Below are 25,826 nucleotides of genomic sequence, written 5' to 3'. Positions count from 1 at the left end.
AGAGGCTGCAGTCTTTCATATTTATATTTATATGAGACTCTTATTTTTATAAGGCTACAGAATTATATTTATAAACCTGTATAAACGTGTTCATTGAGACGGACTAAGTTATTACCAGGATTCTAAGGGTATCTTTCTACATATTACACAAGCCCCATGTCCTTTATTAGCCATCTGTATGTTTGCATCTCAGGAACATCATGAAATCTCACTAGCTTGTTGCTGGAGAAGGACGTGTTGTCATTAGAACACACAAGTCCACTCGTTAGCAGTGGGATTGCTGCTCTCCCTAAGCATCCCCTTCTCAGAAAGAAGAGCTAAACGGTGTATTTGTGTTGCCAACCATCGGTTGTTAGCAGCATTTAATAAGTAGGATTTCCCCTCCCACCAGAAATATAAAATTCAACTCGGCAATTGTATAGAGTGCCTACTATGTGTCAGGCACCAAACAGGAAAATGGGGACTATAGATATCACTTTGGCTGATCGAAGCCTGTAACCACAATAAAACACAAAACAGGAAACCATAGCAAGCCTCTGACTATCTGGTGTGCAGCCGTTTGGAACACAAGGGGTGCAACCCATCAGTTGGAGGCGTGTGTGTGGTCAGTGTGGAATAATGGGCTGAGCTGGGGAGAAGGCTCTGTGGTCGGCACGCCACCAGGGGAAAACTGGCACAAGTTATGTCTTTTTGTTGTTATGGATTTTTTTGTTGTTATGGATATGTTATTGCTCAACAAAACCTACGCCTGGTGGTCCAGCATGTTCCTCCCTCTGTAGCACCTTGGTCTACGCTAATGGCCCTAAGCCAGTATTTGATTTGAGATGCAGATAGCGTCCTACAGCAGCGGCTCTCAAAGTGTGGTCGAGGCCTTTGAAGTTGCCCTCAGGACCTGTGCAGTCGACAGGGCCCGAGCTCGGTGTAATGCTCGGTTTAATGCTCTGCTGTGGCTGTCGTGAGATTCTTAATGACTCTTGAACAAAGGGCCCTACACTTTCAGTTTGCACTGCAAATTACGTAGCTGGTGTTAGTTGCTTAGATCCCTTCATGGGGTCCGTGAGCTCAAAATTATTTTAATAATAATAATAATAAGCTATTTGCTGTTCCCACTCTCATTCTCACACAAGCACACAGTGGAGTTTTCCAGAGGCCACATGACATTGGTATCGCAACAAACTGAATGTAAAAGCAGATACGAGAATCCAGCTATGGTCTCTTCAGCCAGGTGTTAAAGAGCTCTGCAGAAATGAAAACAATGCCACTCTTCTAACTATATATACTTTGCTTTTGGAAAATATAGTCAATTTTCAAAAAATCTGTTATCTGACATGTCATGGATTTTCTAAGTGAATTATTAAATATTTAATGTTTTTCTGTTTTAGTTTCTAATGTTAAATGTTAATAGATACAACTTGTAAAAACCAAAGTTTTGGGGGTCATCAATCAGTTTTAAGAGTAAAAGGGGTACTGAGTCCAAAAGATTTGAGGGCCATGGCTCTCTATTAGAGGAGAGAAACCATTGAGGGAATGTGACCAAAAGATAGTGTGTTTGTTTATAGTTGTTGTGTTAGAGTTCTCCAGAGAAGTAGAACCAATAGGAGATATTACGTATCTGTGGAGATTAGTGCTGGAATCAGCTCGTGTGACTGTGGGGCCCGAGAAGCCCCACGACCTCCTCGGCATGCTGGAGCCAGGCGAGCGGCCGTGCAGTTCAGTCTGTGTGTGAAAGCCCGAGAACCAGGCACTGACGGCATGAGTCCCGCTCCGAGTCTGGAGGCCGGAGCACCAGGAGCTCCGATGCCCAGGGGCAGGAGAAGTTGGTGTCCCAGCTCAAGAAGAGAGCAAATTCCACCTTCCTCTGCCTTTTCGTTCTACTCAGGCCCTCATCCGATTGGAAGGCGCCTGTCCGTTTGGAGAGGGCCATCTTTCTTACTCAGCCTATCCATTCAATTGCTAATCTCTGGGAACACCCTCACAGACACACCCAGAAATAGTATTTTACCAGCTACCTGGGGATCCCTTAGCCCAGTCAAATTGACACATAAAATTAACCATCAAAGTTGTTCATTTATGAGGGTAAATCTATGTCTACTAGAAAACAAGGCAGACACAACCTTTTTCTTACTCTTGCGCTCCTGCAGAATTTCCTAAAGTTTCATGTAACACAAATCACTTGTTTTTTCCTCTCTAGAAGTTTCAGAGTGGCAGACTGAGTTATATCTAGCCCTGGAGCTTTCTAAAATGGAATGTCTGCTTCGAGAGGCAGTGAACACCTCCTCTCTCGAGAGGTTCAAGCAGAAGTCAGCTGTCCGCCTCTGGAGAGAGTGTTGTCTGCTTCTGGAGGGGGTGCTGTCTGCTTCCAGAGGGGGTGCTGCCCGCCTCTGGAGGGGGTGCTGCCCGCCTCTGGAGGGGGTGCTGTTCGCCTCTGGAGGGGGTGCTGCCCGCTTCTGGAGGGGGTGCTGTCCGCTTCTGGAGGGGGTGCTGGAGAGGATTCCGGCGTGAGGCAGAGAGTTGGATAAAGTGACCTCTGAGGTCCCAGGCACTTCCAGGATGCTAGCCGATGAGAGAGTCTTTTCTTCCACCAACTCCAAAGTCACAGGGCTGCAATGATAATCAGTGGGCACATATCTTAAGAAAAGAGTCAGAAAAGATGTTCTGTCAGCGCCAAGGCAGTGGAGCAGTCCCTGGGGGTCCCGGCCTTGCATGTGGGAATGGGGCCCCAGCTACAGCCTGAAAGGGGCACTCACTCCAAGTGAACGGGCGGGCAGGGCAGAGTGGGAATGCGAATCGCGTGTCCTCCTTCTTGTGACTGTGGCTCACTGAGATTGACATTTTTTTAGTCACTGTTCCCTCCCTTCCCCCTTTGGGGCCCCTTCCCTCCACTTTTAGAGCCAAAGTGCTGACGTGCTTTTCCTCCACTTGTCTTTCAAAAATTCATCTTGTAAACCAGGGCTAAGGTGCTCGGCTGTTAATAGTTGAACACATTACCCTTGGAAAAGAAACCAGGAGATCCTGGAAACAATATCTCCCCAGGAGGAAATTTTAGACACTGGACAGGCAGAATAGACATGTGAGGGGAGAGGACGTTTTTCTAGCGCTTCTCCAGCTGTGCCTGCTTTCTTTAGGGGGGTCAAATATGCCTGCCCTCCCTTCCTCTCTCCATCTGTTTTTCCTTCTTCATTCTCACCTTTCCTCTTCCTTAAAAGCTCTTAGGAGCCTCTGTTTTGTCCCTGGCATTGCCTGGATATTGGGAATTCAGAGAGAAGTAACATGACGTCGTTGATCTCATGACTTGCGAGTGGAGACAGACAGGTGAACTGACCTTTGTGACATACTGAGGCAGATGCTGTCAGAACGGTGTGCAAAGCGCTCTGGCAGCCTGCCTGGGGTGCGGGGGAAGGAGGATCCTGACCTGGGTCCTGGAGGGGAAAGTGGGTGTCTACAAGGGGAAGCAAGAGAACAAGGCACCCCAGGCCTGGAGAGGTTAAGCGATGTGCCCAAGTTCACGTTGGCGTGCGACTGGACCAGCGCTGACACCTGGCTTGGCTCCGCAGCCTGCACCTCTGACCTGCATGTGGTTCTGCCTTTCCCGGAACCACAAGCAGCTCAATGTGACCTGGCACAGAGTGAGGTGGGGGAAAAGAAAGAGGGGCTGGAATTGAGGCTGTGGTCAAGACCGACACAGCGTCCCTTGAGTCATACTGGTAAACAGAAAAGAGAGGCAAATATTCGTGTATCAGAGAAAGCAGAGCCCGTTCTTTGAAGCGCTGTTAGCTTACGTTCCTATCACAGTTATTTAACACAGATCCAGGGACGGACACCACTCCCTGCCCTCTCAGAGCCAACATCTTCCCAGAGCGGCTGGTGACAGGCCCACCTGGCCAGGCAGGACCCACTGTCAATGGCTCAACGTCATTTCTACAGATGCTGTCGTTGCAGCTTCTCAGGGCTTCCTTAGAGGAGCTTTTGTCCCTTCTCCTAGCAAATAACCCAACTCACGTCTTTTCTTCCCTCCTCTCCTTCCTCCTGCTCCCTCTGTCAGAGGTTCGGAAGAGCTGTGAGCTGACTGGTGGCAGCAGGTTTCCTGCAAAGAGGGGAGGAAGGAACCCAACTCCTGGACCAGTGGAGTAAGTAGGAGGTGACCCATCTCTGTCAAGCTCGCCAGACAAAGGGAGGTGGTCCTCTCCACCTACCGGCCTTTACTTGCCTGATGCTGGCTGCGAGCTTACTCTTCCAGAAACAGCGGGGCCCAGGGAGAATGGCCCACCCCTCCCACAACAATACAAAGAAACAGTCAGCTGTTAATTTCCAGTCGGACAGACAGGAACCCATCCAGCCCGGAAGCCTAAATTGAACAATGATTAAGTCACTCCCGCTCCCGGGCCCCGGCTAACTTCCAGGCTGCAGGTGGTCCTGCCCTCCTCTGCGAGACCTTTTCAGCTGCTGGTCTGTGGAGAGTAGCTCACTTTTAAATGAGGTGCCTGCTTGGTCTCATCCGGCAGCTCTCTGTGGGGGTTAAACCTAGGGACCAGCCTGCCAGACTGCCTGGGTTCGAATCCCAGCTCTGCCAATGCTGTGTGGCTTTGGGCAAGTTACTTGACCCTCTGTGCCTCAGTATCCTCATCCACGAAATGGAAATAGTAATAGTCCTGTCCTCATACTGTTGTTTCGTGATAGGAGAATTACATGAATTGATATTTGCGATGAGCTTAGAACTATGTATAGTAAACACTTTTAAGGGTTAAATTTATAAAATAGATACATTTTATTATCCATCTGTGGGTGGTCTTGCCCCCCTCTTTTCCTCTTCTCAGGATGCCTGCTTTTAGACAGAGGGAAGGGGTGTAGTAAAGATGCTAAGAACAGAGGCTTTGGGGTCACCTGCTTCCACCACTTAACTAGAAATTGTCAACCTCTCTGCTCCTCAGTTTTGCTCACCTGTAAAGAGGGGATTATAGTCACACCTAGTTCTTAAGACCATCATGGGGAGTGAGCTCCGTCACGTTCTCAGGGCAGCACCTGGCACATAGTAACTGCTCACTAAATTTTAGCTGTTGTTATCAAGTGCTCCAAAAAAAAGTGCCACACAAACACAGCAACTTTGACTGCACAAGCTACAATGATGCCACAGCTAACGTGCGAGCACCGTGGCCAGCGCCTCAAGCCAGCTCCCAGCGGCCAGTTGTGCGTGGGTTAATGGGGAGCTTGGCAGCTCGGTGAGGTGGGGAGCCCTCAGCTGTGCTGCCAGGTGGAGTCCTGGCTCTCCCGCCTGCTAGAGGTGTGAGGTGGGGCGAGTTAACATCTCCAGACCTCAACTTGTTTCCTTCCTGCCTGCCTCCCTCCCTTCCTTCCTCTAATAAATATTTATTGAGTGTCTACTCAGGAGGCACAGTGCTGGGTTCTGGGTATTCCCCAGGAAGACAGGCCAGTGAGGCACCACACGCCAGCTGTGAGGAGCAAACGAGTCACTGTCACAGGGGGCCTGGCCACGGCTGCCCGTGCTAATTTGCCATCGCTCGTCCTTAGGTCACACCCATATCCATCTCCTCATCCTTGCTCGTTGGGAGGGCTGGTGCTGATTCCTACCTCCAGCTGAGGGGAGGCGCCCAGGCAGGCCAGGTGCTCGATTGCTCGGGGCTGTGCATTTTGTCGCTGCAGTGGAGAGCAAAGCAGGGGTATTTTCTCGCAGCAAATTTAGGATACTATCAGCAGATTAGTCATTCAAGAAATTAAAAGCAGAAAGCAGAGTCTACTGAGCAGACTCAATTAAGATCTCCCCTGATCTTATTGAGTGCTGAGCCCTTTTCAAAGGGAATTTGACCGACATGCAGTTCTTCTGTCTAGGACAGCGTTCCGTGGCCTGCTCTGTTCTTAAACCACTAATAGTACTGCATGGAAAGAAATGAAATTATTGACTGTTTCCTTCCTGCAGACCAGCTCCAGGTTCCTAAGAGGCTGATGCATATTATGCTATTGCAGCAGTATTTCCGAAAATTATCTGAGCCAGAGACCTTTCTCCAGGAACACTAGCAACATCTTGTGGTCTTCATCTTGCTCAGGGAACAGTGTGAGAAATGCCCATCCGGGTGGTCTGAGCTAGACTTCACTGACGAAAGGCAGGCTGGAACACCCAAACCCTGGTAACGTGAGTACCACACTGCAGTGGAACAGGCATCGAGGGATGGGCTGGTCTGCGTCCCTGTCAGACCAGAACTGCCCCAATTACTGCGAGGGAATGAACAGAGAGTTCTTTGTGAAGGCGGCCATCCACTGGCTGGCTCGGCTACCCCGACTGAGCGCGACCCTCGGGCACGGCTGGGTGCAGTTGTCCTGGAGCGCGGGGCGCTCTGCTCGGGCCACTTCCTGCTACTGCAGAGTTCTCCTCGTTTCCCACGTCCAGCAGCAAGCCTCCCCGCAGTTGGTGGTTTGGATGAGAATATCTATCTTCCCCAAACAGCTGGGCAGCTTCCTTTCCCTAAACTGGGAGGTCAAGATGACTAAGGGTGGGGAAGAGCTGACAGTGGGAAGTAAAACCTTGTAATGGGTGGTTATTTCTACTTCTGACAAGCCGTGTGACCTTGGGAAAGGACTGCCCCATTCATTCAGCCTCAAGCTCTTCATCCGTAAAATGAGGGTGATAATCACAGTGCTGTCTGAGGACTGAGTGAGACGCTACTTACGAAGCACCCGGGGCAGTGTCAGCGCATCCTACGTCAGCGAGTAAAGTCAATGGCAGTTGTAATTAATGTTATTATAGATTTCACATCTGTGTGTGCGTGAGAGAGAGAGAGGGAGAAGAGCGGGAGGAGGGAAGAAGGAGGCACATGAAGTGCTTAGGGTATAATGGGGATTCCATCTGGCAAAGGAAGATTTAGATTAAAATGGAAAATGGATAAATTTACTACCTATGCTGACTCTTTCACAAAGAGATCATTTATAAATGTGATTCTAGGCGGACAGTCCTAGAAGCCAATATTACTGGTTATAAATTAAGTAGTATCTTGGTTTATACATCAGGCTCTGGAGAATTTAGTTAGCATGAGTCAATCCCAAAAAGCTTACCGTGCATGAGATGCACTCGTGGGTGTGTCTTGGTATCCAGCATACTGAATTAGTGGTTAGAGGGCTGTGTGGTGGGCACTGACTCTGAGGAAAGGGGTCTAGATTGCCACGAGGGAGTTTTCATTGGGCCTCTTGAGCACAGTGAAGATGGACCACCCTGTCAGAACTCTTTCACGGCCCCGACCGTCTCTTTCTCCCTGTCTCCTTTCTCCCCTCCCTTCCCTCTCCACCCCCCTGACTCCCTTTCCCTCCTCCAGAGACAGAAATCAATAAGCATAAGCACAGTCTTACTTATTGCCTTTGCCTTTGTGTATATCCAGTGCACCCACTATCTTATGTGCCTGCATTAAATCTGTGTGATCATGCTCCTTATCTTTAATTGATCTGTTTTTGAAATGAGGAGGGTGTGGACGTCATGTTTTACGATGACCATTTAATTTCCATATTCTTGGACCACTTATCGAAGTCTGCTTCCCCCTCTACAGCACTCTTGAATACAACAGTATATTTGTGTTGCAAGGATCCAACAAATGTTAGAGGATAAAGAAAGGTCAAAACGTAAGCGAACCCCCCTGGGCATCGAGCACAACACTAGGCTTGACCATAAGGATTTGGGATTGTCCATCTAGGGAAGCAAATGTTATGGACGATAGACACACGAAGATCTCTCATTCTGAGTATGGTGCCTCATTGCATTTCTATTGCCACTAAAAAAAAGTATTAAGTGTACCCAGCGCTGTGCCAAATTCTTCACAGAGCTCTCATCGACCTCATTGAGACCCTAGAAAATCCCGGAAAACTAGGTTGTGTCTGCAGCTGAGACTCCGGTGGATTAAGGAATAGTACGACCAGGTCTAATCCAAGGTTTGGCTTTCTTCCCCACGAGGAAGCACGTCTTGACTGTGAGGTTTGGCTTCTACTGGAGGAGATGACTGTTCGGGTCAAGATCCCTGCATTGCAAAGGACGGCCTTACCCATACCTCGATCTTTGTTTTGAATTGAGGTAACATTGGCTTATAACATTATGTAAATTTCAGGTGTACATCATTATATTTCTCTTCCACATAGACCACCCAAAGTCTAGCTGTCATCCGTCATCATGCACATGTGCCCGTTTACCCCTGTTCCCCTCCCTCATGCCCCCTTCTCCTTCCCCTCTGGGATCTGCCAATCTATTCTCTGTCTGTGCGCTTGCTTGTTGTTTTATCTTCTACATATGAGCGAAATCATACAGCATTTGTCTTTCTCCATGTGCTTCATTTTGTTTCGCGTAATACCCTCAAGCTCCATCCATATTGTTGCAAATGGCACGATTTCATGTTTTTTATGGCTGACTAGTATTCCATTGTGTGTATATACACCACATCTCTATCCAACCATCTGTTGATGGTCACAGGTTGTTTCTAAGTCTTGGCTATTGTGAATAATGCTGCAATGAACATAGGGGTGCATATATCCTTTTGAATTAGTGTTTTTGGATTCTTTAGATAGTCAGAAGTGGAATAGCTGGATTGTATGGTATTTCTATTTTTAATCTTTTGAGAAATTTCTATACAGTTTTCTACTGTGGCTGCACTCCCAGCAGCAGTGTGTGAGGGCTCCCTTTTCTCCACATCCTCCCAAAAACCCCACTCTTAAATAAAAAAGGCTCTCACAGAAATAAGGCCAAGCCAGGCTTCATGGGAGCTGGGGTGAGAAAGAGTTTTCTCTGTCTCTGTCTCTTTCCCCCTCTCTCCCTCTCTCTCTCTCTGTGTGCCTGTGTGTGACTTCTCTGTTGTGAGATCGTCACTATCTGAGAATTTATCCCTTAATTCCCTCAACAAGTAGTAGATGAGTTCCTATGTGACATGAAGATCATGGGTGACGTTGACAAGCAGTTTCAACAGAATGGAGAGGATGAAGGCCTGATTGGAGAAGATCAAAGAAAGACAAAGAAAAGGAATATGCAAAACTCTTTCAAGGTATTTTGCTCAACATAAACTAGAAGGGGAGGCAGGGGGAATATCCTCCACGTTCCACTAGGAGATGGGAGTGGGGGGATGGGGTCTGGTGCACAATGCGGGGTTCAGCCTCCGATTTGGCTCTTCATCTCCAGCAATAGGAGGGAGGCTGAATATGGCTATGGATTCTAGCAGGTGCATAGGAACAACAGTGCTAGTCAGCTCAGGCTGCTGTGACAAATACTACAGGCTGAGGGGCTCGGCAAGCAGACATCCATTTTCTCACAATTGTGGAGGCTGGAAGTCCAAGATCAAGGTGCTGGCAGATTTGGGTCTTGGTGAGGGCTCTCTCCACAGCTTGCAGATGCCACCTGCTTGCTATGTGCTCACAAGGCTTTTCCTTGGTGGAGAAAGAGAGACATAGAAAGACAGAGAGAGAGATCAATCTTGTGTCTCTTTCTCTTCTTAGAAGGGCACTAACCCCATCCTCATGGTCACATCCCAATAGTCCTATCTACAAATACCATCACTAGGGGTTCAAAACATGAATTTTGAGGGACACAAACAGTTAGTTAATAGCATTATGGAAACTATCATTAGATGTTCCTGTATTCTCAGGCAAAGAAGGAAAGAAGGTTCCCAGATGAGCGGAGGATGTGGGTGAAGGTTCTGGAGTGTTGGAGAGAGTGGGAGAGTGAATAGACTAGAGACACCTGCTATGGGTGCTGAGGGGCATAAAGGGCCCAGGAGGGTGGTGGGTGTGAATTTAAAGTGAAACCAGGTAGCAAGGTTGCGTGGATTTCTCCAGCCATGCTTCTATGGATGCAGGCAGAGGGTGGGAGGAGCATCAGATTGAACACCCCTGACTTCGCAAAGCAAACACAGTGAAGTGAGAAAAGGGTGGAGGGAGTTAATGTACTAATGGAATCGAATCTGGGTGAGGAAGGAAGTGAGGACATGCAGGGGTGAGAGGCCATGAAGGCTAGACCATCCCTGGGAGCCAGGGAATCACGGAGTGAGTGCACAGGAAAGTTAGAGAATGAGAGAGAGTGGCAATAGGAGATGAGAAGGTCAAGGCTGACCATGAGAGTGAGTGGCGTGGTCGAGTGGAAGACAAGAACATTGGAGCAGAGGTCAGGGAACTGAGCCGCCAGGACACTGGAAGTGTTCTTTCTATGAAGATTGAAATCACCAAGAATTACGACAGGAGCCACAGCTAACAGGGTGACCATGACTCACGAGCTAAAGCTTCAAGGAAAGAGGGGATAACCCAGGAGTCTGCAAGGACCACAACGCGGGGTGGAAGTGAGCAGAAGAGTCTGATGATCTGATGGGGATTTTCAGGGAGGGACTGTGGTGTCAGAGTGGCACAAGGACCAAGGAAAAGAACCACTCTCTCTCACAGCCCAGTGGTGCAAGGAGGGCTGGAGAGAAACCACCCCCACTAGAGAGGACGTCAGGGGAGAACCAGGGTCATCCCAACGGCGATGCTCGAAGCGTGGTTTGGGAACCCCAGGGAGTCTCCAAGACCCTGTCAGAGATCCATGACTCAAAACCATTTTCATAGCAACACTAAGATATTATTTGCCTTTTGCTCTCATTCTCTCACAAGGGTAGAGTGGCATTTTCCAGAGGCTACATGATGTGTGATAACACAACAGAGTGAACACAGAAGCGGAGAGGAGAATTCTGCTGCCTTCTATTAAGACAGAAGTTAAAGAGATTTGCAGAAATGTAAAACAATGTCATTCTTCCCATGACTTTAAAAAAATATGTATTGTTCTTTTCCATAAAATATGTGATGATTTTATTATAGTTATTTTAAAATTAATGAATTAATTTTAATGTTTAGTTTCAAGTCCAGTAAGTATTGATAGATATAGCCCACATAAAAAAAGTTCTTTGGGGTCCTCAGTAATTTTTAAGAGTGTCCTGAGCCAAAAATTTTTGAGAGCGACCGATTTACAGCATAAAGGCTAATGGAATGTTCAGGAAAGAAGTTGAAGATACAGGAGATTTTGCTGATGATGGACTCTGGGTTCCATCGCACACAACAGAAGGTTTTGGGGGGTGGGGAAGGGCTGGGAGGCAGGCCAAGTGGGAATGGAGAAGTCATGTGGTGACGACAGTCTGGGGGATTCAGGGCAAACTGGCTTGTCCCATTGATGGAGAGACAGGAACGAAGGCCACGTGGAGGCTAGTCCCGATTACCCGGAGGCAGAGAGTACTGAGGAGGCTGTGAGTGTTGCCAGGAAGCCAGCAGTACATGGAGCCAGTCCTGCTGGGGGAAGTATGGAGCCAGGACACAGCCATCTGATACAGCATTTGAATTCCACTCCCAGGACTAGTCACCTGTCACAAGTCACGGGATGATCCACCGCCCCATCCTGCAGAATCTGAGGTATGTACTGGTTCCTGCGACAGAGGACGTGGTCTGGGCAAGCATTCCCAAGTGGCTGCTACAATGACCAAGGAAAATCAAAGAATTTTTTGGAACAACTTTGAATATTTATTTGAAATGTTTCCCATCCAGTCCTGCCTAAAGGTGCTGAGATGGACTGCATGCACTGATCTTACATTTTGATACAAAAAGAGGGATGTGTGGCTTGCTGTGAATGTGTTCCATTGCCTCTGGATGCAAAAGGCCTTCTGAGAGATGAAACTAAACAATCCCGATGTTGATATCCTTGGATGTGGCAGTGGTGAGCGGGTTGATGTATAAAGCCGGATTCCACCATAGCGGAGGAAGTCTGGAGACGCATCTGCACCAATGATTGGCCGGTGGAGGAGCTAGCCCAAAGACTCTTCGGGGCAAGTCTGCCATATTGCACAATTCCAGAAGACACCATTCACACTGCAACCCAAGTGACAGATGTTCCTTGCAGTTGTGTAATGCAGAAGGCCTGATATGAGAACCCTCCCTGTGCGTGTCAATATCTTACTTCCCCATTGTTTCCTCTAACATCGTTCATCATAGTCCCAACATGTCAACTTATTGCATTTAAAATGTGTTTAAATGTCCCACATTTGGAGAACATGCTCAACAAGAGCATTTATTTCCCCCTCCCACCAGACTTTGAGTAGGGACATAAATCAATTTCCCTCTCTACTGGATAATTCTCATCAGCCTTCAAAATACGCCTTACTATTTATTACTCATTTAAAAATACAGGCTTGTGCCACATAACGTTTCTGTCAACAACAGATCAGATATTTGATGGTGGTCCCATAAGATTAGCACCATACAGGCTAAGCCTGTAGTAGGCTACACCATCTAGGTTTGTGTAAGCGCGCTCTGTGATGTTCACACAATGACGAAATCGCCTAACAAAGCTTTCTCAGAATGTGTTTCCATCATTAAGCCACTCACGACTGTAATTAGTCAAACCAACAGGCTTTCTCTTGACCCCATATCCCCCTCCAGGTACAGCCCATTTCTCTGCTCCTCTTCGGAACAAAACTTTCTGAAAGAGTTGTTAGTATTCTCTGTCTCCATTTCTTTCATTCTCTGTCTCTCCTCAGCCCACTCTGCTGGGATTTCCTCCCACATCACTCCACTGAAAGGACCCTTATTAAGCTCACCAATGCCCTACATTTTGCCAAAGAAAAGTCAACAATCTGTTCTCATTATACTTCACCTTTTGGTGGCACTGGACATCCTTGACCAATCCTCCCTTCTTGAAACACTTTCTTTTCTAGGCTTCTGCGTCATCCTGCCCTGGATTTCCCCATTTCATTAGCAACTCATTTCTTTCTATTCCTCTGCTGGTTCCTCTTCTTTTACTAGACTCCTCTAGTCTTCCCAACATCTCTCTCCATCCATACTCACTCTCCAAGCTATCATACCTAATAGTCCATTGGTTTTCAGTACCATCTACAAACACTGAGAGGTCTCAAATTTTTCTCTCCAGCCTCCAATGCTCTCTCACACATTCAATGCCTGACATCTCTTCTTGGCTCCCCCATCAGGCATTTAAAACTTAACATGGCTAAAGCAGAACGATTGATTCCTCTTGTAGCTTCACTCTCCATCCTGTCTTTCCCATCTTAGTAAATGGTACCACTGTCTATCCTGTTGCTCAAAGAAAAAACTGAAGCATCACCCATGACCACCATCTTTTCTTCACACATCCAATTCGTCGGGAAGTCCTATCATCTCTAATTCCATCATGTTTTACAAGCATCATTGCTCTGAACCTAATCCAAGCATCACCATCTCTTCTTTGGTTTCCTGGGACTACATCTTTAGGGTCTGCCTGCCTCACTTTTGCCCTTTTTCTAGTTCATCTACCACACATGAGCCAGAGATCTTTCTAATGCAGATATCAGATCACATTACTTCCTACCTAAAACCCTCCAAGGACTTCCCACTGTGACCAAACTCTCAGCATGACTCACCAGGTCTATTTCTTGGATCTCAGCTCTCCACCTGTTTGCTATGCTTCAACCATACTGGCTTTTTTTTTTCTCTGCTTTATCTCCCCAAGACCCCCTGTACACAATTGTATATCTTAGTTACAGGTCCTTCTAGTTGTGGGATACTGGCTTTCTTTTTGTCCCTCTAACTTGTCCTTTTCTTGACTCAGGGTCCCTGTACTAGCCATTTCTTCTGTTTGGAATGTTTCTCTGTTCCTATGGATGCCTCTTGTCATCACTTAAGTCTCAACTCCAAAGCTACCTTCCCTGAGAGAGCATCCCTGATGACTCTCAAGAAAGCACTTCTCCTCTTCCCTACTGTCACTCTGGTCCCCACTTCATCCTCGCCATAGTGCAAACTTATTCCCTTCCTGTGTTTCATCCATGTCTACTGTTTGATTTCTGCCCCTTGATGGTACAGACTTTGTCTTTCTTGTTCCCTGTGGCGTCTCCAGTACTTGACACCAACAGGTGACCGGTCAATATTTGCCAGCCAACTGACTGACTTGGAATTGTGGGAAGGAATAATTGAAATCCGTATTATCCAGAGAAAATTCATGTAAGATTGCTAAAGTATTTTTCACTTTTAAGATTTGCTCATTCAAGTTATTCTCCAAGTATATTCAGATTGAATTACATACCAGCCCCTTCAGAGTGGAGGGCAGACTCCTCCTAATACCAAAAGGCAGAAAAGAAAGTAGAAACCAACATACCACAAACACCCTCTTGCTATCAAAAAAAAGGATGAAAAGGACAAAAATTACTTTTTGTTTGTATCATCCAAAATTCTTCTAGAAACAAACTTCAAGTTTCTCCATTTTTCTACTGTGGAATTTAAAAAGAGGGCAGAGGGACGGCAAGATTCTTTTCGTTTGTGTGTTGTCTTCCTGCTGTGCCAAAGGTCGCTGATTTTACACCCCAGTGTTAAATGATGCTGAGCTTACTTCTCAAATGCTCCTGTTTTTATGGATGGTGCAGTGCTGCGGACGTCTATCGAGGGCTTACGCAAGTCTTATATCTAGACTGGTGCTGATCATGAGTAACTACATTAACTTACTTTATGACCGGAGCACTGAGGACTGAAAAATTGTGTGTTCTAACCCTGCAGGTGCCTGGGGGACCTGTCTGTGGTCCTCACAAACGCTGTAGCAGCCATTAGCAACAGATCTTGGATTTTCAGGGCCTCATTTTTCCATTCATGAAAGGAGAAAGCCTATGGAAGGATGTGATGCTTTTCTTCATTGGAATATGACAATCTTACGACATGGTATGAAACATGGAGGTGTCACGGAAGGAGTTCTGAACTGGAGATCAGAGCTTGAACACCTGAATTCACCAGACATTTATTTCACACCTATTGTACAGCAGATCCTTAGGGCATTAAATGCTATGATTCTGTAAACTGAAATGATTTAAGTTATTATTCAGAAATGGGAGCAATCGGCCCAAGAGGGAGTAGAGGCAGTACCTGAGCACCGAATCGGCCTCAGGAATCCCTGCCCTGTCCTTTCTTGCTACTGTATAACTGTGGACAAGTCACCTAACCCCTCCTGAACTTGGTCTGATTAGGTTTTTGGAAATAGGAATAAGCAGTGGGGATGGGGGGCGGGGCAGGCACTGTCACGGGAACAAAGAAAAGGGGAACGAGAGGCCTCTGGAACAGCAGGAGCTGGAATGTGGGGTGATCCCAAGGCAGCCCCGGGCAGGCCTCTACTTCTCCCTGCCTTCTTGTCCCCTTGCCTCCATATCCACCTCATGGCTTCCTTTATCTCAGGAGTGTGCACATTCTGCGATTCCAAGCAAGGTTTTGTTTAAAAAATGGGTTCCCTTGCCAGGGAGAAAAATGGTCTGAACCCATGCCATCCTCTTGCATAATTCCTGCTTACTCATGGCTCCGGCCCCTTCGAACTACGTGCCAGCATCCCTTCTCTCACCGCGTCGGGGGTGGCAGAAATGGAGAAGCAGGCTGGGAACACGAGGCGCAGGGAGTAGGGAGTGGCTGGGATTGTGGCAAACTGGAGCCTGCTGCCCCGTCTGCAGGAGACAGAAACACTGCCGTGCTAGGCGACGGTGGCCGTGCAGCTGGTGGCGTGAACAATGTCAGGTCTCCCAGATTTTTCCAGTCAGGTTGGAAATCCTTATTTTTACCTAAAGTTTTCTGATTTTTACATGTTGGTAAGTAATTTGAAAAATGTTGACACTGTGGAGTTCAAACAATATACATCTAGCTGGTCCACAGACAGCCAGTCTGCAGCTTCTAGAATCTACAGTTCAGATAAAGTCATGCCTTTCAGCTTTTCTGGAGGGGTATTAGCTCTGTGTGTGTGTCTGTGTGTGTGCACACTCCAGAAATGGAATCTGATTGGCCCAGTGTACCTTTTTGGGACCAGAGTTTGTCACAGAACAAATCTGTGGATTGGCTGGCTGCATTTGGGTCAAGTGCTCACCCCTGGTCTTAAAGGGGCTGCCTAAGGCCTACCCTTTCAGCAAGGGTCTTGATTGAGCCAGTGTTCATTTCAGAGGCTGTGACCATGGCATCCTGTGTACTGAGAGGTCTAATGAAGACCTAGAATTTCTTTCTCCTCCAAATGAATGTTTAAGTAGAATGATTTGGATTGGTTTCTCCTAACAAAATTTTGTTTCTTAGTAAGAAAAGGCAACGCCCCATTGACATTTAGTTATAATTTCGGTAAAAGTTTGGGTGGTGACAAGTATAATATATTGGTATCAGTGGTGCTTAGAGAGAAGCTCTGATTTACACCAAAATGCTTGCTACTTCTCACTTTAAGAAAATTCTGTTTAAAAAATTAGCAACTCTTGGGGTTAGAAGCGACTTTAACTTCTTTACACATCCCTTCGGTCCTTGAGGACTCTCTTAGGGCACCCCCACCCGGCTGGTACCCGCCCATGTTGTGGCACTTCTTCCAGAGGGAGCCTCTTTTACCCTTGGACAGGCCTGGTGATTAAGTGTCTTTCTTATTGCACAGTGCCCAACCCACCATAGAGTGTGTTTGCTAAAAGAACCCGTGCATGGATTCATTCCTACACATTTACTGCCTGCACACTATGTGCCAGGTATTGTTTTAGGACCTTGGGCAACAGCAGCGAGCAGAACAAATCCATGTTCTTGTAGAGCTGATGGTCTAGCCTGCAAGGAGGAGGTGGTGGGAGAGAGATGAGAAATTTTGTTTAAAAAGTAAATCATGCAATATATTCCAAGGTGACAGATGCAATGGGAAAGAAGAAAAAGCAGAACTGAATGAGAGGGACTACGAGGGAGGAACCAGTTACAATTTTAAATAGACCGAATAGGGGAGGCCTCATTGAACAGAGGCTGGAAAGAGGTGAGGGAGTGAGCAATGCAGCCTGAATGTTCCCAAATCAGTCTTTCGGCAGCCGGGCAGAAACAGCGCCCTTTTCACTGCCCAGCCCTGCAGGACAATAGGAGTCACAATAATAACTTAGTATGTGTTGAGTCCCAGCAGAGAGTCTAAGTGCTGTCTCTGGATGAGCTCATGCAATCCTCAGAACAGCCTTAAGAGATAGCTACCACTTTTTAAATTTCTACTTGTTTGTTTTTTATTTTATAGGGTCACGTTGGTGTCTAGCACTGTGTAAACTTCAGGTGTGCATTCTTACACTTCAGCTGCTGTACAGACTGCATCGTGTTCACCACCAATAGTCTAGTTTCCAGCCGTCACCAGACATGCCCCTTCACCCCTTTCACCCTCCCCCACCCCCTTCCCCTCTGGTCACCGCCAATCTGTTCTCCTCATCTACGTGTTTATCTTCCACATGTGACAGAAATTGTGCTGTGTTTGTCTCTCTCCGTCTGGCTTATTTCACTTCGATAGCTGCTGCTTTGATCCCGGTTTTCACAGCAGTAAACTGAGGCATAGCACAGCCAGTAACTTGGCTAACGTGCGGTAGCCAGTAAGAGGAGGAGATGATATACAAACCTTGACCCACCAGCTCCAGGCTTTGGCTCTTCAGTCTTGGTACAGCTGCCCTGAAGACATGCCTGCAGCCCCTCCCCGCTCACTGCGCCCCAGCTCTCCTTTCCTGGGCAGCCCCGAGCCGCCCCTGTTTCTTTGTAGGTGATTCCTGGGAGGAGATTGAAAGTCTCTTCATCATCCTGGGGTTTGTGCTGAGAATACTTTAGTTGATCTGAAGTGGGGCACTTTACCTAAGTGAGGCACCCAGAGCTCTAGGAACTGGCCCCCTTGGGCACACCCTGACCAGCAGTCCTTGTGTAGGTTTTGGAAGGTCACAGTGACCAAGATACAAACAAGTTTTTTCTCAGTTTTGACATAAAAAGACACATACATCTTTTCTTCAGCAAATGTCACTGTGGTTTCAAGGCTAAGTGTGATGTGTAAGCCGGCAGCATTTTTAAAGTATTTCCTGCTCAACCATAGGTTGAAATGATGCAAGCCAGTGAGTCCTGAAAACAGCTGCATCAAATTCTTAACACCTGCAAAAAAAAAAAAGTTTTGAAAATAATTTTACATTGTTTTTAATTTAGGGATTGGTTGGTTTTCTGTTGTTTCAAACTTCGAAGGGCCCTCCAACCTTCTGTTGCAAAGAGAACTTGGCAGCTTTAAGAGTTTGCAAATCTGAAGGAGAGACTGCACTGGAATTTTATTTGACTACTGCACTTAGCTCCTGAAACCAGCCTGCGGACTGTTTCTTAAAACAACCCAAGTCCCAGGCTCCAGACCTCTAGCGAGTCCTAGACTCACCCCCTTGGCTTCTTGGTAGAGTTTCCCCTCTTGGGGGGACGGGGCGGGGACGGGGGCGGGGGGAACCCCGCGGTGGAGAGGGGGCATCTCGTCCTGTGTGAGGGAAACGCAGCACTGGGTTCCCTTGACCTGTTGCATCCTCCCGGCTTCTCAAGTCAAAGAGCTGGACTTCCTGAAATTGTTAAACTGCCCGTGAGCACAGGCGCCCCCTCCCCCCACCCCCAGCGGGGTGAGAGTTGCTGCAGGGGCGGAGGAGTGGGATGGAGTGGGATGGGATGGGGTGGGGTGGGGTGGGGTGGGGGCCGTTGGAGAGAAACTAAAGCGATGAGCACAGGACAGGAAAAGTGGGAGGAGGAGGAGGAGGGGGAGGAGGGGGAGGAGGCCGTAAGATGAGAGAGGAGGGAAACGTGTCACCAGCCCGGCTCGGGGAGCTCCGCGGCCGCCGCGTTGTTGACTTGCGCCGGAGAGGACTCGAGGCTGGACCGGACCCCGCGGAGGGCAGAGCTGGGAGAGGAGGGCGGAGGGAGGAGGGAGAGCTGGCAGAGCGCGGCGGCGAGAGCCATCCGGGGCGCTTGTTCCTGTCTGGGGAGAAAACTCTCTCGGGAAGACCGGAAACTTTTTCCTGGGCGTTCGGAGGCGAGCAGCGAGTGTGCGCGACTCAAGGTGACTCACCCTGGGGACCCCAGGGGAGTGAGGGAGGAAGTCCCCGGGAGGGGCTAGAGTCGTAGGCTCAGCAATGGCACAGAACTGGGAACAAAATCGCCAGGCACGCCAGGCGCAGTCCGGCGGGACACGGGGAAGGGGGGCTTCACATTTTAGCGCCACCGGGTGGGGACCCCCGCGTGGGTAAGCATCTTCCCATCGATCGGACGCTGCTGGCAGGCGTAGAGCACCGGACTCGAGCCCACCGTGGTGCGACCAGGGGAAGCCACGCCTGCGCCCGTGGCTTAGAGGGGGCGCGGGACCGCTGTGAGCGGGATGGGGGATGCCGCCGATCGTGGGACCCAGGCTGAGCCAGGAGATCGAAAAGAAAGTTTGCTTGGCTGTCTCTCTCGTTCTCCCGCGGCCTGAGGGGCAAATCTAAAGAGCTGCCCTACTCGAGCGCGGGCGATTCAGCGCCCCGAAACTGCCCATCTTTTCCTGCCGTTCCCCTTTCCCGGGGGGAGCGTGGGCGGAGGGGGCAGCGCAGGCAGCCACTTTGTGGTCGCTCCGCCGACCGGGGTGGGCCGGGCGCAGCCTGGGGAGACCCGGCGGCATCCCCTTTCTGCTTCATCTTTCCCGCCCGCCCTCCGCCTGGCAAGGCTTTCCCTGCGCGCCTACTGTGCGCGCATGGCAGGCTCACTGCGCGCAGGGGGCGCTCGGGGGCCCCGCCCCAGCGGCTCGGACCCTCCCTTCCTAGTTCTCTGCCCCTTTTCTTAGGGGCGGCCGCCCCGGGTCAGACCAGGCTGTGTACTTGCAAACCTTGCTTCAGGAATTGGCTCCAGGGTGCCTCCCTGGCTGGCAGTAGGGTTTTCCCCCGGTTCTACCCAGCCCCCGCCCTCGGTCACATGCCGCCGCCTCTTCCCCCGCGGTGCCGGGAGCCCGCGTTTTGTTTGTCAGCAGTAAAGGCGGTGAGTATTTATAGACGCCACTGCAATCCTGCGGTATGCAAGGTTTCAATTACTGCGATGCGCCCCACGAGACGGAAGGCTCACGCGCGGCGGCTCAGCGGCGCGTCTGCTCCCGGGACCCGCATGGAAAAAGCTTGGGCTGGAGTCTCCGGGCATCCCTGCTGGGGCGGAGTTCCGGACCTGTTGCCCAGACGATACGTGCAAATTCAAATACCCCATGCAAAGGACCAAAGCAGTCAAGGACGCCGGCAGTCCCGATCCTCTCCATCCTCCTCCCGCCTCCCCCACCAAAGGGTGCTCGCTGATCCAGCCCCGGAGACTGCCCTTTTTGACCTCGCTTTGCTCATCCTCACCACCGTGGGTTGCAGTCATGACATTTCCTTGCCCTACTTACTGCAGAATGTCATAGTGCTGCTCTCTGGTGAATCGCTCTGGGCTGGAAGGCTCTGTTATTGACAACGTGGAGCAGCAAGTGGGTCAGGAGGGGAAATGGAGCTTGCAGAAACTGACGCAGCCTTGTTTTAAATGCAGCCCTGGTGAGGTTCCGGTCCACCCAGAGGGGCGCAGCGCTGCTCTCTGTGGGACCTGGCTGTGGGTCTTCTCTGGTTGCGGTCCTGAGCCTTAGAACCCGACCACGGGTGCTGTTCGGAGCGTTTTCTGTAGAATGCAGCAGATAAGGGAAACATGCTCGGTCAGTCCACAAAGTAGTCTTTGGTTTTCCCAACCCCAACTAATGTCCTGTCAGTGTTTTATTGATACTTTTAACAGCTAGAACCATTAATACTGTTAAAAAAAAAAAAAAAGGCCTTAGAAATAAGCTAGTCTGGCGTATTTCTCAAGAGTTTAGACCAGCTTGCTTCTCAATGAGGAGACCTCATTTCTTTCAGATCTAGAGGGTCGTGGATGTATATTTATTTCAACGGGTGAGATTTCAGTAATGTCTGTGTTTGGCCATTACAAAAATAATCCCTTTATTTAAAAAAAGGGGAGGGGGCAAACATGTCTTGAGGTCTTATTATGTCTTAAACTGGGCACTAAGAGACTTTGATAATGTTACATAATCTGCACCAAAACATCGAAGAGGTGGGTACTGTTATATCTCCATTACATGGATGAGCCCACTGAAGGTTAGAGAATTTAAATAATTTGTCCGAAGTCACACCCACAGGGGGAGCTGAGAATGGGCTCCAGCTGCTTAACTCGGGCTTGTAGTGCAGCCTGTGCTGGAGATGTCTGTCCCCTCCGTTCCCCACTTGTTGGTGAGATCATCTTATAGTTGATTAGCTTGGTGCCTTCTTTCTTTCTTTTTTAATATCACAGAGTGGCTCAATTAATGAAAAAAAATCCTAATCTCGTCTTTAGAAGACTGTTACACTGCTATCTGAATTCCATGCTTATAATCCACACCTGGATGTCCTCATCTTCAGCTTGTTGATTGACAGTATGTGTGAAACGTTTACACCAGTTATCTGTGGGAAATTGAATTCAGGAAGGACTTCCTGGTGTCTTAATTATTTCTCTTTCCTAAGGATTTGTAGGTGTATATTTCCCGTGATCATTCTTTTTGTACTGCCTTGTACGAGGTGAAATAGACTGACATCTTTCTTGAATTGCAGCCGTTTTCTTTTTCATCTTTTTGCAGAGCTAGACCAATGCAGAATTGAGAAATAGAGCGTGACCTCTCTGAAGGATCCTGAATGTTTAACACGTCGTTCAAACTTCCTTCTCTAGAGCTGCCTCTCTGTCTGCAAGATGGAGATGCTGTGAAAAGCAGTGCTTGTAGAAAGTATCATTTGTTAACAAGTCGGTGCAAATTAACGTCTCAGCTGCGGAAAGTTGGGAATAAAATGTTTTGTGGGTTTTGTAGGTGGAGCAGGATTAGGAATTTGGGAACAGAGAGAGCGGTTCCCTGATAAGCAGAGGCCCTGTTTTCCAAGAGAAGACTCCACTTTGGAGCCAAGGAGGTTAGGAGCATAGATGCAAGGCAACGATGGGGCGTCAGAGGTGAACTTGAGTTCATTCACATTTTTGTCGGGTTGTGGATCCAGGCTCATTTTGAAACTTGTGCTGTTAAAACAAACCAGCCAACTTATTTATTGAGCAACTACTGTGAGCCAGGGACAGCCACAGTCATGTTATTTCAGTCTCCCAACAATCTGAGCAGGTGGATCTTCTTTTCTCTATTTTAAGATGTGAAAACAGAGGCTTAGAGAGGTTAATTACTTCCCTGATGTCACACAGCCAGTAACTTAAGCCTCTTGTTCTTTCCAGTACATTTTGTATTTATTCAGGAAGGCCTTCCTTGAAGAATCCAGAGTCCCCAAGAAGATCCTAGTGGTTCCCTGGAAGTTTCTGGATCAGAAGTCGATACCAGAGCAGTGCAGGAGCTCTAAAGTGGGGGCGGGGGTGGCAGTGGAGGAACCGAGGGAGAGTCTGGATAATTTTGACAGTGGTAACTCCGTGGAAGGAGGAGAGGCCCTGCAGATACTGTGTGTGTAGAGAACTCCTAGCACTGGGCTGGCCTGGGACGGCGGTCACACTGCAGAGCGAGGCCTGGAGACTGGCACACCAGCGAGGTGCCCAGAGGGGAAAGCGGGGGCGGGCATACACCTCCCCCCCCAGCCCCCCGCCCCCAGGCCTTCTGTTGGAGACGCCTGGTCAGAATCCCTGGTTAGAGCTGGTGCACACTGGGGAGCCAGAGAGGCCCGTCTCCATTGTAATTGGCCTTGGCCCTTTGAGGTAATAGTCGCCAGGCTCTCTCTCTTTAAATATTCTTTTCTTATGTTTTGCCAGTTTATGGCCTTTGTAGATCAATCCTTGGATTTCATTTAGAGGAGAGAGAGAGAGAAAAAAAAGCAAAGGTTAGTGATTATCTAAATTGGATTAAGTTCTGTCTAGCAGCGTTTAAAGAAATACTGCTTGCTCTCTAATTACCATCACCTAGGCATTTAAAAGCTCCATTAAATTTAAGCTGACTTTGTTTTTTTTTTATCCCCTGATGGTTCCAGCTCTAACATATTCTGGGATTTTTCTTTTTTGTATTCTTCAAATGTGTAGGGGACATTCTCTGCCTCCCCCTTTAAAAATAGGACATTTCTGTAGCAGGATAATAAATGATATCATGATATACTGGCTTTATTAACAAGCAGAAGCTCCCAGCCAGGTTCAGCCAGCTCTGGAGGCCTCTCCAGAGCAAACCAGTTGACTGAGCTCTTGGTCAGAAATTTCAAGACACCTGTGTGACGCTTTTTGTTTGGAGGATGGCTCACCCATTTTTTTTTTTCTCTGTAGTAATGGATAGCCCTAGAATGAAAATCAGCCCCCTTTACTCTGTTTGAGCTTTGAATAGAAAATATATGCGTGTTCCTTATCAAAGTGGATGTGTGCGCTTTGGGGCTGGGACCAGGGTGAGGCAGGTCAGGCGTCAAGGGTGTGAAAGTTAAGGGCATGAGCTGAGGGAGCGAGCCTAGGTGTGCTCAAGCATGAACTGTGCCCAGAGGGTTCTGGAGAGCCGTGGAACTCACCAGAAGATCTCTCTCCCTCTTTTGACCGTGGCCTATGGGAAAACCTGGTCAACATGTGCCCTCACCACTGCCCAAACAACCTGTCATCGTTACTTGCGTGGTTCATTTGTGTGTGATCACATGCTACCTGAAATCGTGTATTTACCTCTCTAGGCCTTCATTTCTTTCTTTCTGGTGAATTTTGAGGTTTAAATAGAAGATTTCTCTCACGCACTCATCAGTCTTCTGGTTTCACTTTAGCTGGTTGCCAAACGCCAGCAACACCTCCAGTTCCGTGCCGGTCTCCTTACTTGTTCCAGAACTTTCTCCAGCTTTGCTGGTACTTTTTGACCCAGCTGAGTTCTGTGTTTTGTTGAAGGCATCTGTGACAGTAGTTAGGTTTCTAGTAAATTCTAGGATTAAGAGACTACCATTTGGGCTCCCTCACTGTCCGGGAACTAGAGTATATGTCGCTTAAGCTGAGCCTGGAGAATACCTGAAAGAATGTGTTTTTGTCTCCTTCCCAAGGACTGGGGCAGCCATCCAGCAAGGGCTCTGATGTGCGTCTGTGTTATTCTGAACTGAGCTGCCTCAAACCCTGTCACCTGCTCGTGACCTCAGCTGTGTAAATCCTCCGTGTAAACCCTTTTACGCTTGCTGTTTAATTCTAAATACTCCTCTGGAACTGGTTCAGCATCATTCCCCAGCTGTCTCCGGGAGAGACCACGTCAGCAGCTGCCGTCATGCTGGGGAACTCTGCTGCAGCTTGCTGGCTGCCGGAGTCCCCCAGAGTGGGGGCCGTATGGCCACTTTCACTGTTAAATATCTGGAGGCAAAATTAGTGAGTAAACATAGTAATCCTTTATGGTGTTGTGAGATAGTTTTAAAAAAAATTCTTGGACAACAAGACGATTGATTCTTTTCTGGCTTCAGAAAAGCCCGGAAGACACCCCCAAAGGTTGGTACCCACTGTGCAGAGAGGAGAGTTGTTAGAGGAGTCCACGTGTTGGTCATAACTGGCATCTCCGAGACGACACAGGTCAGGGAATTGGGATCTGCAATCTGACTGTGACGCTGCCATGGGCAAGCTGTGTGACCACAGGCAAGTTGCACAGTTGTTCTGGGCCTCAGTTTTCCTGTCTACAGAATAATGAGATTGGCCCACTGCCAGGGTTCCTTTCTGTTCTAGAATTCCGTGATGGCCGAGGAAGCATGGTCTAGAATTCCGTGATGGCCGAGGAAGCATGGTCCCTGCTTCTCAAAGTGCATGTGAATTGCCTGGGGTTCTGTTCAACCAGAGAATCTGATTCCACGGGGCTGGGCTGGGCTGGATATCTAAGGAGCTCTGGGACATGGTAATTCTCTGATTCTCGGATCACGGTTTAAATCACCAGACACTTGAGGCCAGGTCAGGGTGGACCTTGGCCCTATTGACGTTTCGGGCTGGAGAATTCTTGGTTGTGGGGGCTGTCCCGTGCACTGTAGGATGTCTCATAGCATCCCTGGCCTCCACCCACGAGATGCTCGTAGCACTTCCCACCCACGCTCCCCACAGTTGTGACAACCCCGAATGCCCCCAGGTCCTGCTGACTGTCTCCTGGGGGCAGGGGGTGCAGCGTCACCTCAGGTTGAGAACATTGCGCTAGACCAGCGTTATCGAGCCTGGCTGTACATCAGAATTGCCTGAAAGAGGTTGAGAAAGTACAATAGCCTGTAGTTCTTCTCTGTGAACTTCTGGAAAAGCGCAAGTTCTCGCCCTGAGTCCGGGTACCGTCCCTCCCTAGCTGTGGGACTGTAGGCACGCTGCTTACGTGCTCTGACGCGAACTTCTTCACTTCTGAAATAGGGGTAATAATGATGCCTCGTCCATGGGGCTGCTGGGGAGATCGAATAGAAGGCCTGAGGGTGACCTTGGAAGCTGGGAAGTGCTGTGCACATGTTAGTGGTTGAGTGTCATACCACAGGCCCCTGGAGTTTTGTTTTATTGGTTCAATTACCTTGTTTGTTCTTCCCAGGGCTGGATTCTCTTCCCTCAGGCCTGCCTCAGTGACCTTCACACTCTGTCATCATCATCGCTCCGGCCCTCGTAGTTCCGAGCTGTGCCTACTATTTACTCCAGTCACTGAAATGCAAGGGTCTCAAACTGGCAGCCCGGGGGCCAAACTCTGGCGTCGGACGTGTCTTGTTTGGTTTGAAGTGTGTTTTGAAAAAAATAAGATTATTTTTTCCAGTATTTAAAAGTTGAGAAATTAGACATAAACTCAGATTTCTAACTTTTCTTTAAAAAACAAAGAGAAGACTGAGAGTTCTCTTCAGTTTGGCGCAGCCCCACTTGGCCCTCTAACCGTGGTCATGTTCCCTGCCTTGGCTCCCTAGGCATCAAGTTTGCCATCCCTGCTTTGGGCCTTCCTGTGTTTTTCCCTAATTATGACCAAATTACTATTCTCTGTCTTTTTTTCCTTTATTATTGGTAGGACTGTACCCGGTTCATCTTTGTGTCCAGGCTCGTAGGTGCTCACAGGTATTTCCTGAAATGTGATATTTTCGTTCTAT

General features: G+C 48.5%; 1 protein-coding gene across 1 annotated transcript in view; it reads left to right on the top strand.

Annotated features, from left to right (window-relative positions):
• Nucleotides 1-18,689: 18,689 nt before the first annotated feature.
• PRR5L (proline rich 5 like) overlaps nucleotides 18,690-25,826 on the top strand; it is a 71,190-nt gene continuing 64,053 nt past the window's right edge. The window contains exon 1 of the mRNA XM_046644539.1: nucleotides 18,690-18,823. The gene's annotated coding sequence lies outside the window, so the exon portion shown is untranslated. The remainder of the gene's footprint in view (nucleotides 18,824-25,826) is intronic.

This window comes from Equus quagga, chromosome 17, assembly GCF_021613505.1.
Source record: "Equus quagga isolate Etosha38 chromosome 17, UCLA_HA_Equagga_1.0, whole genome shotgun sequence".
In the NCBI taxonomy this organism is placed as follows: domain Eukaryota; kingdom Metazoa; phylum Chordata; class Mammalia; order Perissodactyla; family Equidae; genus Equus; species Equus quagga.
Note: the sequence above shows the minus strand (reverse complement) of the source record. Positions and strands in the feature narration are given on the sequence as shown.